We start from the raw sequence: 12,183 nt of genomic DNA on the forward strand, positions 1-12,183 counted from the left end.
CTTGTCTTTGCACTAGGATGGCGTCGGAGTAAATGTGCAGTCATATTCGTTGTGTTCCCACTAGTGCTGTCAGCGTTAATCTCGTTGAAATGACGTTAACGCCACAACACGGCAAATCTCCGTTAACGAGCTACCGCAGATCGCCCCGTGCGTGGGGCTGGACGGCCAACACGTTAACGAGCAAACTGCGCTAACACACTAGTTCCCACCCATGTAATTGAGCATTGCGTGGCACATCCAACATACTGTTTTACTTTAGTACATGACGCGCTTACCTTCAGGGTCATACGTCACATGAAAACCAAAATAAGCTAAGTCCATCAATGAGCTTGTTTCTTTTTGAGGCAAAGATGTGAGATTTTTGTCATTTTATCTACCTTGTTTAGGTGTCTGCCTCCATTAAATCAACTCTACAAAATATTTACATGTGAGGTGCAGTGGCTGAAAAGCTCCACTACCCTACTTGGCTTATTAGATTGGGACTGTGCAATTATCATTTTTGTTATGACTATTATTTTAATTACAAATTGTCCCTTTTTTTTTAACCAATGACCTGAGTTTGTGCAAGGGATCGCCAACCGGTCTCTAGGCCCGTGTGACTGATGCCCAACACAAGAAAATCAAGATAAAATAATTACAGTGCCACATCCTTTTCTTTTATCGTTGCTGCAGTCTGAAAATCCATATTCACATTGGCATCCATTTGTGGCTGTTCAGTTCACTAAGCTATTTATTTATTCATTCAGGTTTTTCAGTTGAACTGCCCTCCATACAGTGGAAAGCAGTTTAACTGAGAAGATAACTTGTTTATGTATAATAAATACGCAGTTTCTCCAGAATCTGTAAATAATTGCGTTAAATGATCTCAAGCTTGTTACTGACCAAATTAGTTATGATCATGATTTTATAGAAAATTAATTATAAACATTTGGTATACTATCCTGAATCATCAGGCGTAGCACTGATGGTGGTGGGTTAGAGAACTTCAACACATAACCTGACAACTCTAGTTAACCTCCTAAGACCCAAACTCTTTATGGCATGCATTTTTTTATTTCTCTTTCCCATTGTGACTTTATAGTGTTCGATAGAACACTATAAAGTCACAATTGAGTAATGATGTGCAAAACTCTTTATTTACAAAAACAAAATAAGAAACAACAATTGTGCGCCTTTGAGCAATATGGCTCATTTGAAAGCAATTTGCAAGAGCAAAATTTAGTATTGTGGTCTAGACAACCCCAAATGTGATGTCCCCATATTTGGACGCCAGATCCTAGGAGATTAAAACAGTGTGTTCATATTAACTAATTTGCAAAAGTGTGAAGTTAGACATTAAAGATCATCCTTCTGATTCACTAATATCTACATTTTTCACTCCTTACAAATCAGCATCAGAGCAGATATCCAGTGTCTGCCATGCTCTGATAAAAACGTTCAGCTCATCCCCCCCACTTTTCCTTCCTCCCCTTCTGCATGACCAAGCAATTCACAAAAGGAATGTGGAGACGCTCTGCTCAAATATTTATCCTTCAGCATTTTTTCCCCCCTTTCCTCTAAAGCACAACACGCTGCTGTTGTCAAACCAGCTCGCAATAAGTCTGTTCGACATATTTCACAGAAGCAAAGGAAAACAAAAGCTGAGACTGATCACACTGATAAGTGTTCAAGCATTGCAGAGCTTTATGGGACAAAAGGACATCGAAGGACTCGGGAATTTTATTTATTTATTTTTTTCTTTCTCAAAGATCAAATAAGTTCAGATTGACCAAGACAAACATTTCACATTCCTCCATCTAGCCCTCAGGTTTTGAACAGTTATAAGGGGGAAAAAAGCATCACTGTGGTTTATATCACTTAAACTTAATTATTGGAAACGATAATCAGTTTAGCCAGTGTATTGGCCTTGCATCAAAATAAAAATATCTCCTCAAATAACCTGCAGTGCACAGAGATTATACTGGTGAGTCAGCAGAAGAGACATCCTTCCTCCATCCTGCCAGAGGACATGTGTCCTTACATCCATTAGACAAAATACACAGTCCTGGTTTCCAAGATGGGGATTTCAAATGGTGCAAATAATCATGAGTTATTAATTCACTTGAAATTACACCTATCCATTTATGAATCCAAACAGATGATAGACTAAGATGGGGTTTCTTTCTCTTTTTTCTTGCATAAATTATCTTATTTTCTGCAACATAATCTGTGGAAACCAGAAACAAAACAAGCCAAAATGGATTTTTCCTCATTAGTTTCTGTTGCAACGCTTTACTGACAGTGAATTTAAAAAGGGATGTTGCCCATTTTTGCCTCCTTAGACTTTGCTAGAGTAGTTTTGCATTAGTCACAATCCACAATAATCCACTGTTCATCCACTCTCTGAAACAAGCTATTTTAGCTTTCTTCTGATTGGCTGCCCCTCACAAACTTGAGGTTTAAACAGCAGATGGATGTGGCTTTTTTGCTTGGAGCCAGAGCCTTGTACTTGAGATGACCATATAAGGAATATCCACTCTTTGTGACATCATAAAGAGGCAAAAGTAGACAAAAGTGTTTTAAACTAGACATAAAGCACAAAGTTTTTAATATTTAATACATGCATGCACTATTGTAACACCCTGCATGTATGACAGAAAATAAGGAAGAGCATAGTAATAGGTACAGGTCCACTTTAAAAGCAAGTTAAGTTTGTATTTACCGTAACCTCAGATATCAGAGAATGCGTTACTGTAATCCGATTACTTTTTTCAGGTAACGAGTAAAGTAAGGGATTACTATTGCAAAAACAGTAATTAGATTACCGTTACTTTCCCGTAGGAACGCTGCATTACTGCGTTACTAAAACCGTGATTTTTTTGCGAGTACGTCTCATGACGGTGACGTAAGCGAGTGCAACGTTTGTGACAACAGCTGTGTGCAGATCAACAATGGATCACATATCGATTGTGGGAGAGAGTATGAGCGTGCAGCGTTTAAAGCGTGGAAGTACTGACCTTACTTTGAGTTTGATTCCATAAAAAGTGACAAAAACATTAGTGTCCGTTGTGCGTGGGAAGAAAACTTCTTTTTACAGTGAAACCCCCCCCTAAACTTCCAAGCAAGCACCGAGTGCGCAACGACGTAATGGGAAACTCAGAAACTCGCAGATTCTTCAACTGACCGCTGCGGCACACCTGCACCAGGGTAAACCTCCGCCTACCCTACTCCTGCTTTACAGGTGAAAATAGAGCAACAGGACCGCTGAGTCTTTGATTTTATTTATTTTCTGCTGTGTTTTACTTGCATCTATTTGAAAGACTGAGTGTAAACACACACAAAAAAAAATTTATGTGCTGGAATGTGCAGAAAATAAGTTTAAATGTTAAACAAATTTCTTCAAGTCAGAGAATGTTGCATATAATTAAAATTTTGCTTGATGCATAAAGTTAAAAGGTTAAAACTAATAAAACAAGTTTTAAAAAGAGACTTTTCTATTTGATTACATTTTGTATGATAGATTATGCAGAAAAAGTAGAATTGGGCTGAAAGATCTATCGCTTTATCACCTATTCAGGTTGTAAATCATGTTTTTAAAAAGTAATCAGTAACTAAGTAATTAATTACTTTTGAAAATAAGTAATCAGTAAAGTAACAGGATTACTTTTTTGGGGAAGTAATCGGTAATTAGTTAGTGATTACTTTTTTCAAGTAACTTGACCAACACTGGATATGAGCATCACTGTTTCCTTTGTTTTTTCCACAAAAAAAACAAAACTATGTTACTTGTAACCGAGCCCTCCTGTGTCTTTGTTTCCCCAGATAAAATCAGATTCAGACCTCTTTTGCATCACATGCTCTGCCGCAGCAGGAAACTCACAAGTGGCACTACAACATAAATAATGCTACGTTCCAGTAATTAGTCTAAGGCAACATAACCTCACGTCTAATGACAAAGCGCCATTCAACATTTCTCTTCTTGTCATGTGCAACCACCGCATGAGAGCCATTTACAGAAACGGTAGATGTTTCTTACAGGCTACAGCATCAAATGATACGCATTAATGCTTTTCTATGCTGTCTTATTTGGAAGAAATATGCCATTTTTCTGTCATTTCTCATAATCTGATAAGCCTAGATGTCTGTTATTCTTAAGTAAATTAAATCCCAGTTAACAAAACTGATTACAGAAATTATTTTATTACCTGCTGATTTCCTTTTGGCTCTAGCCAGAACTTGACTGCAGGGGCGGGGTATCTGTTGCCTCAAATCAATGTAAAACTTTTAGAGCAGTTTGTCTTTTTTAAAACAACAAAGATATACATTTTCTTGAACAGACTTGCTTAACAAGCTAAATTAAACAAAACTGTTCATTTGAACATTGGCACAGGCCAAATTTCAAAAGTGGGACATGGCCATTTGCCGCCATGTTGTGTAATAACTTCAGAAATCATTCAGTAATTTCTTGCTGTGGTGTCTAAAGAGAATACCCAAGAAACTGCTGATCGGCTGAGATTTTCCCCACACACCCATCTTTAGAGTTTACAGAGACTTGTCAGAAGAGGAACTATCCAGTAAGTGGAAGTTCTGAGCAAAAATGCTTAGTAGAGCTTCTGAAATCAACAAACTCAAACACTCGTTACAACCAAAGGATGCAGAAGAGCATATCTGAATGCACAACATGCCAAACCTTGGCAGCACCCACTCAATGCCTCTCCTGTCAGCTAAGAACAGGAAACTGAGGCTACAGTTCACAGTTCACACAGACTCACTAAGGCTGGATAACTCTTATCATACTGTACTTTGTTATTCTCTCTGCAGAGGATGTGCAGATTTAAGTGCAACTATTGCAGTGTGTACTTGTACTTTAGATGGAGGAACTGTACAGAGAGATAGCCAGAGGCAGGAATGATTTCCGGTGTCGTTCAATGCTGCATTTTGGTAATCTCAGGCTCTCACTGGACGTGCTCCTATGACTGGCCAGGAGGTATCGTCTAGCATTTGCCCATCTCTTGGCTAAGACTCCAGCTTCATCCCCACACATTACTGGCCTTCGGGATCAGTTTATTGAGTCTGTTGGCCTCTGTGACCTTCAACCTGTGGCCCTAGGATGCAGGGGCATGGAGGATGGCACTGGCCACAACAGACTCTTACTGTAGAAAAGCAAAGTTTAACTGATCTTGCATATTGCCTTGATCTCATTCAGATTGTGGAATCTGAATTTATTTCAAGCATCCATCCTGGCAAGTATCAAGGTTTCAGGCTTCTAGTGCAATGGTGTGGGGGGGATACTTTTATTGGCCACCTTTGCGTCACTTAGCACTAACTGAGCCTGTTTAGACACCACAGCCTTCTTGAGTATTGTTGCCGACCACAGATTGTTCATCTTCTGATGTCTGCTTCCAGCATGACAACACACAAGGTCACAAAGCTCACATCACCCCAACTGGTTTCCTGAACATGACAATAAGTTCACTGTACTGAAATGGGCTCCACGGTGACCAAATCTCAGTCAAACAGAGCACCTTCGGAATGTGGTGGAACAGGATATTCATATTGTCATGTCTGCAGCAATTGTGTAATGCTACCAAGTCAACATGGACCAAAATCTCTGAGGAAAGTTTCCAGCACCTCGTTGAATCTATGCCATGAAGCATTAAGGTGATTCTGAAGGGGCACACCCAGTATTAGCAAGGTGTACCTAATAAAATGTCTACAGAGTGTGTATTGAGAATATGTCTTATCCTATGTGCGTTCACGGTCATGTTCCCAAAGCTCCACGCCACGTGGGGGCAAAAAGAAAAAAAAAAAAAAAAAAAATTTATATTAAACTTTTTTTCCCTCCTAAACATTAAGTCTTGATGTTTCTTTTGAACCTTTATCTATAAATTTATATGCATATGTAACAGAATGATAAAACCGATTGACCGTGCTTTCGTCATCAGGAATCTCAGCTTTGGAGTGACCTTCCTGAGAAGATAAAGCAAAATCTACAACTTGCTCCAAACCACTTCTAAAAACAATGTTTGGTTTTTTTAAACCTGCTGTTATCTCCTCTCCTCTCCATCTTTTTTTTTTAAATATATCTCCCTCTTACTGTCCTTACAGTATTATCTTTTTTTTTAACTGACTATGTGTTTTTCTTTTTACTCTAACTGACAATTTGTCTTTATTACAGAATGTTCTCCTCCACCCTAACTAAAAACCATTATTCTAAGAGGCAGAACAGAGACACTTAGTGTTCAGTGTTACAAAAGAATGAATAAGCTGGCAGATGGGCAGACAGAGAGACCCCTGGAGATCAGAGGAGAGCAAAACAACATGTGTGCATATATTAAACATCATTTTTTTTAAAAAGGAATAAAAAGCTCTGGCTTCTTCAGTGGTATTTTAAATTCACACAGCAGTCATTTTACAGCTGTAATCATGTTTTTTAAAAAAAGAAAGAACCGTTGTAGTCTGTAACTTTATAACTTTTGGGTGTATGATTAACACAACAAATAACCAAAATAGGATGAAACGGCTTGTTACAGCTCCTAACCAGTGCTGGCATGCCTCGTTTAATAACTGATTAATGTATTAACAGGAAGATAACCAGACTGACGACATCTGGATTAACTATTCCCCTTATGACCTGAGAGACAATAATGCTCCTGTTGATCCAGTGAGTGAATGAATGAATGAATGAATGAATGAATGAATAAGACCGACCACACGTCCACTCCCTTCACTGCTGTGTTTAAAGCCGTCTGTCCTTCCTGATGACACAACGTGAAACAACATCCTAGCTCTTAAAACAAAATCACCAGCGTGGCTTTGGTCAGGAGGTGAAAAGCACTAGTCTATGGGATGAGGAACTCCCACGACATCAACAAAAACTCTCAGTCCGACCACATTTCTACCACTTTCCCCCCTTCCTCTTTGTTTTTTCACATTACCTGGTTAACAAGCTGGGAAACAAAGCTAAGTCATCCACCGGCGGAGGTAACGGACACTTGACTGCATGTGTGGCAGTTGACTGGCTGTCAGCTCCGCTTCTTCACTACACAACAGAATAAGACGTCGGTCGAAACCCGTTAACTGACTTCAAAATTACGCCGCTCTGAGCGAAAAAAAAGATGCTTTTTCATAAAGCTAAAGTCGTGTGAAGCGCTCACTCACACACAGATTACAGCTTAATTACTTACCGGTTCCTGGTACTCGACCCCAAACTCTACGTGTGCTCAAGCCAGTGTCAACACTCCAGAAATAAAAGCATTTCAACTTCCGGCTAGACTTTCAACTTAAAACAATTTCGCACCAAATTCGTGCATTTGCCACGGTCACGTTAGATGCATGACATCTTGAAGCTTAAAGCAAGAAAAATAATCAAAAACGTGACACTGCAGTGAGACAAAGGACTTGATTGTTTCTATACTGCATCGTGCACCTTTATTTTGAAGTTACACCAATCTAATTCCGGTTTAATCTAGGTAACTTTTGGCAGCTGTCGCCGTTTTCTTCAAACAGAAGTTGCTGCGCCTGCGTGAACTATAAATCACATTTCAGAAGGCCTGTGACGGCGTCGTTCCGTTATGATGCTTATGACGTTAATATAAATAAATGTACGTGGGAAAATAAACATTAAAAACAATAAAAGGTTTTCTGTTTCTTATATTTCTATTTCACATTTTACGCAGATCAAAGCGCAATATGACATTAAGTTAAAATAATAACGACAATTTACTTATCTTGACTTAGGAAATTTCCAGAAAACCCTTAGTTTGACCCCCAGAAAGGACGGGCAACCTTTATTAGGATCACTAAAAATCATTTAAGGCTCATAATTTCATAATTTTATTCTGTAACAATGTGAATTTATAGTCATTTTGCCCTTAGTGTTAGTTTTCAATGACTTCACGTTTATTAGATAATTCCCTTTTCTGTTCCCATTCTGTTCCTTTAGTCTCCGTACTTGTCTTTTTGTCCTTTCTTGTCTCCCCGTTAAGTTGACTCTCTTCCTGTTTTATAATAGTAAGTGTTGTTCTCTTCTGTGTCTTCTGTGTCTGTGTGGAGTTTCTCTTCCTGTCTCATTATGTTAGCTGTCTGCAGCAGCTGTGTTCCCACCTGTTACCTTTCCCCTCGTTATCTTCTGTGTGTGTGTGTGTGTGTGTGTGTGTGTGTGTATTGAGTACTGATTCGCCCCTTATCCTTTGCTGTGTTGTCCCACATTGCTGTGTGCTACCTCGCTGCAAGCTTTGAGTTTGAATATTTGAATTCCTGGCTCAATTTCAATAGATCTTTCAGTAGATCTTTCCTGGACGTTGTTTATTTCTTGGAGTTACAGCATTAAAAGCTGATTTTGACCCTTTTTCCTGAGTCCTGCATTTGGGTTCAGCTTTGACTGGTTACACAGCTGAGTTATGACACTTTAGTAATGCTGTTGTTGAGGCTCTGGGGAGAGCAGTCCATGACTGGTAGCTTTCTGCTGTGTGTGTGTGTGTGTGTGTGTTTTTTTAATATATGGGTGTACTTGTATTGCATGGCCACCATGTTTGGCCTCATTCTCATGCTGAAAAATTAAGCTGCTGCCAGTTAAACTATTTCCAAATGGTATTGGCATTTTCTGCATTCATAATTCCATCAGTTTTGACAAAATTCTCAAAACCTCCATCGTGTTTTACAGATGCTGTTCATCTGCTGCAGATAGTTTTCATTATATATCTCCTCACAAGAGCATGGTAAGTTTTCAGCTTATATTTCTTCAGACATCAGTTTCTTTGTGCAAATATATGATTTTATGTCTGTCAAGCTGAGTTACCTTCAACAAATCTCTCATATCACATGTCGTTTATAAAGAAATATATCTGAACAACACTGCAGTGGGTTCATATTTCGCATTACTCATTGCTGGCAGCAGAAGTGGACTGCCTTGTCTTTCCTTTGTATACCAGCAGAACCTCAGGGGCTACCTCAGCCCACCTTGCTGTTCCCTGCCATCACCTGACTGCACACCTGAGCCACTTGTATGCCCTTGCATACTAATTATTAGTCACATTGTTTGATGACAGTGTAATTTCTGCAATTTTATTGAAATATACACATATATGTGTACATGCAGGTCTACTTTAAATATATGTCTAGCTTTACCCAATATCTAAGAATTGTATAATAATCTAAATGTCTCCATATGCATGTGAATAAAGTAGTAAGTAAGAAAGAATATATTATGAAGGCTGTATAAGCTGTATGAACTTTATCTAAAGGTCTTCCTTCTTCTTTCACACATATTAACCCTTCCTGTCGCATTACGGTCTGCTGCAACTTTATGAATATCTTATCTCGCTTAATCACATTGTTATCTGTTCCTGTGTCACTCACTGTTGCTGTATTACTTGTCCACAGCAGTCCTGCAAAAGCATTAAAGAAAGAGTCTTTATATTAATTTCAAGTGTAGAGTAATATGAGTAATTAAATCCTACCTTTTCTTTTCTTTTTTACAGTGCTTTTTAATCAGAAGAACTCACAATGATACAAGCGCATGGTGTTATTTTATTTTATTGTTTGTATCTTCTCAGTTGATCAGATAATTGGATAATCAGACCATCGGGCTTATTTATGATTAATAAATTGTTTATGCCAATCAAATTTTGTATTTGTCTACTAATAATGCATGACATCTGAAAATCAGTGTATAAAGTCTATGGCCACATCACATAGAGTAAGTGTGACCCCTGCTGACAGCTTACTGCTAATGAACTCTGAAGTTACACCTGTTGTGTTTAAGCATTATAATATATGTAGTGAATGAATACCCACTTCATTGAGACAAAAAGAGATTAAACATAGTTTAATTGTTCCAGAATGTGGAAATTATTGTCTCACAGCAAGCAAAATAAAGTGGAATGGACAAAATAATTAAATAAGGGGGTTTTTTTCAAACAAAAAATCCAAAATGTAGTTTTTATTACATAGTTAAGTTCAATAAAGACATGAAAACAAGTGAAATAAAATAAAAGAGCTCAATGAATTAAAATCTGGCACTGACAAAAAGACAGGAGGTTGAGCTAGGGGAGCAGATGATGTTAAGATTCTCACTGGGAGAGACCAGAACGGACAAGATTAGTAATGACTATATCAGAGGGACAGCTCACATTTGGAGATAAAGTTGGAGATGCAAGGTTGAGATGGTTTGGATGTGTGCAGAGCAGGGACAGTGGCTATATTAGACGGAAGATGTTAGATGTTGGAGCTGTCAGGCAAGAGATAAACAGGAAGACCTCAGAAAACGTTCATGGATGTAATGAAGAAGGACCTGTAGAGGTTTGATGTGACAGAGAAGGATGTTAGGGTGAGATGGAGGCAGATGGTACCCTGTGGCGACCTGTAAAAGAAGCAGAAAGAGGAAGAATGAATAAAAAGATAAATATGATAGAATGAAAATCAGCATCAATAAAACTCTGAACAAAATCTTCTTGCTTAATACAAAACAAAGATCACATCAGTAGGCCTCTTTTGTGGCGTGAAGCCACGGTGCCGCTTGCTGATCATCATCTCTCTTCTTAATCTAGCTTCAGCAACTCTTTCCCACGTCTTCATGGCTCATCAGCTTTATCCCTCTGTAGTTACTACAGCTCTGCACCGGTGCTCTTGAAATCAGAACCAGAACAACGTTTTCTCGATTCCTGATTGAAGTTTGTGTTAAATAGTGTGGTTAAAAAGTGCACTGCCCTCTCGCCCAGACATCTCCATACCTCCACAGATATCTCACCTGGACCAGATGCCTTTCCACGCTTCATCCTATTCATAGCTGCCCCACTTCCTCTCCCTGATTCACTGTTACTATCTCACAGCACACAAAACATGAAACACATACATACAGAACATAACAAATACAAAATAGTTCAATAAGGTCAAGATTGCACAAAAATGGAGACAGTTAAGTAGGAAAAATAAATAAAGTAAAATAAATAAAAGAGCCCAGTGAATACAAACTAAATATTACATGATAAACTTTATTATATTTACATTATAAACATTATAAACTAAATATTATATTATAAACTTTATTGTTGTTTTGCAAATCTTCACTCATTTTGAATTTGATGCCTGCAACAGGTTCCAAAAAAGCTGGGACAGGTGCAGCAAAAGACTGGGAAAGTTGAGGAATGATGTAAAGGATATTACCATGTGGGCTCAGGTATACTTCAGAAAAACTATTGTTAGTTAACACAGTTTGTCCCTACATCTACAAGTGCAAGTTAAAACTCTACCATGCAAAACGAAAGCCATATATCAACTCCAGATACAGCCCAGAAATGCCACCGGCTTCTCTGGGCCTGAGCTCATCTCAGATGGACTGACGCCAAGTGGAAAAGTGTGCTGTGGTCTGACGAGTCCACTTTTTGAAATTGCTTTTGGAAATCATGAACTTTGTGTCCTCTAGGCCAAAAAGGAAAAGGATCATGTGGATTGTTGTCAGCACAAAGTTCAAAAGCCAGAATCTGTGATGGTATGGGGGTGTGTTAGTGCCCACGACATTGGTAACTTGCACATCTGTGAAGGCACCATTAATGCTGAGAAGTACATAGAGGTTTTGGAGCAACATATGCTGCCATCCAAGTGACATCTTTTTCAGGGACGTCCCTGCTTAAGCCACATTCTGCATGTGTCACAACAGCGTGACTTTGTAGTAAAAGAGTGCGGGTACTAGAATGACCTACCTGTAGTCCAGACCTTTCTCCCATTGAAAATGTGTGGTGCATTGTGAAGCACAAAATACCACAACTGTCATGGTCCTGGGTCGGTGACCCAGCGCTTTTAGTTTGTTATCATTTTCCAGATGATGATGATGATTGTTTTAGTTCTGTGTTATATTCGGTCTGCCTCTGAGTCTGCGTCTGGATCTGTCTGTCTATGGTGTCACCCCATCTGTTTGTGAAGCTGTCTGTTTAGATCTGTGTCTTGTTTGGTTCCCCGTGTCTGAGTTTCCTGTTTTATTGTGAAGGTCTCTGTCTGATGTGAGTGTGTTCAGTTTACATTTCCCCTGTCCCGTCAGTTCTGATTTCTCCCAGCTGTGTTGCCCTCCTGTCCCTCATCCCCTGATTACTGGTGTGTATTTAAGCCCTGTGTGTTCTCCTGCCTGTTGTCGGCTCGTCTGCGTTCATCCGTCTACCTCTGCGTTCTATGGTGTTCCTGTCTCTGCGTCTCTCTGCCCCGCACCCC

At 39.0% G+C, this 12,183-nt stretch overlaps 1 protein-coding gene and 1 long non-coding RNA gene across 6 annotated transcripts in view; both read right to left on the reverse strand.

Annotated features, from left to right (window-relative positions):
* slc4a2b (solute carrier family 4 member 2b) overlaps window positions 1–7,232 on the reverse strand; it is a 54,087-nt gene extending 46,855 nt beyond the window's left edge. For 4 of the 5 annotated variants that reach the window (XM_085468141.1, XM_085468139.1, XM_085468137.1 and 1 more), the window contains exons 1-2: window positions 7,167–7,232; window positions 6,918–7,081 (exon numbers count right to left, since the gene is read on the reverse strand). The gene's annotated coding sequence lies outside the window, so the exon portion shown is untranslated. The remainder of the gene's footprint in view (window positions 1–6,917; window positions 7,082–7,166) is intronic. The other variant, XM_085468134.1, reaches the window with a different exon arrangement.
* Window positions 7,233–9,998: 2,766 nt separating this feature from the next.
* Window positions 9,999–11,737, reverse strand: LOC146701791 (uncharacterized). Its single transcript, XR_014922234.1, has 4 exons — window positions 11,682–11,737; window positions 10,730–10,800; window positions 10,459–10,607; window positions 9,999–10,342 (listed from the first exon to the last, which is right to left on the reverse strand). It is a non-coding gene; the product is annotated as an uncharacterized LOC146701791 (long non-coding RNA).
* Between the last annotated feature and the right edge of the window lie 446 nt (window positions 11,738–12,183).

This window comes from Copadichromis virginalis, linkage group LG9, assembly GCF_057382275.1.
Source record: "Copadichromis virginalis isolate Kocher_CV1m ecotype Utaka linkage group LG9, C_Virginalis_male_GT1.1, whole genome shotgun sequence".
In the NCBI taxonomy this organism is placed as follows: Eukaryota; Metazoa; Chordata; class Actinopteri; order Cichliformes; family Cichlidae; genus Copadichromis; species Copadichromis virginalis.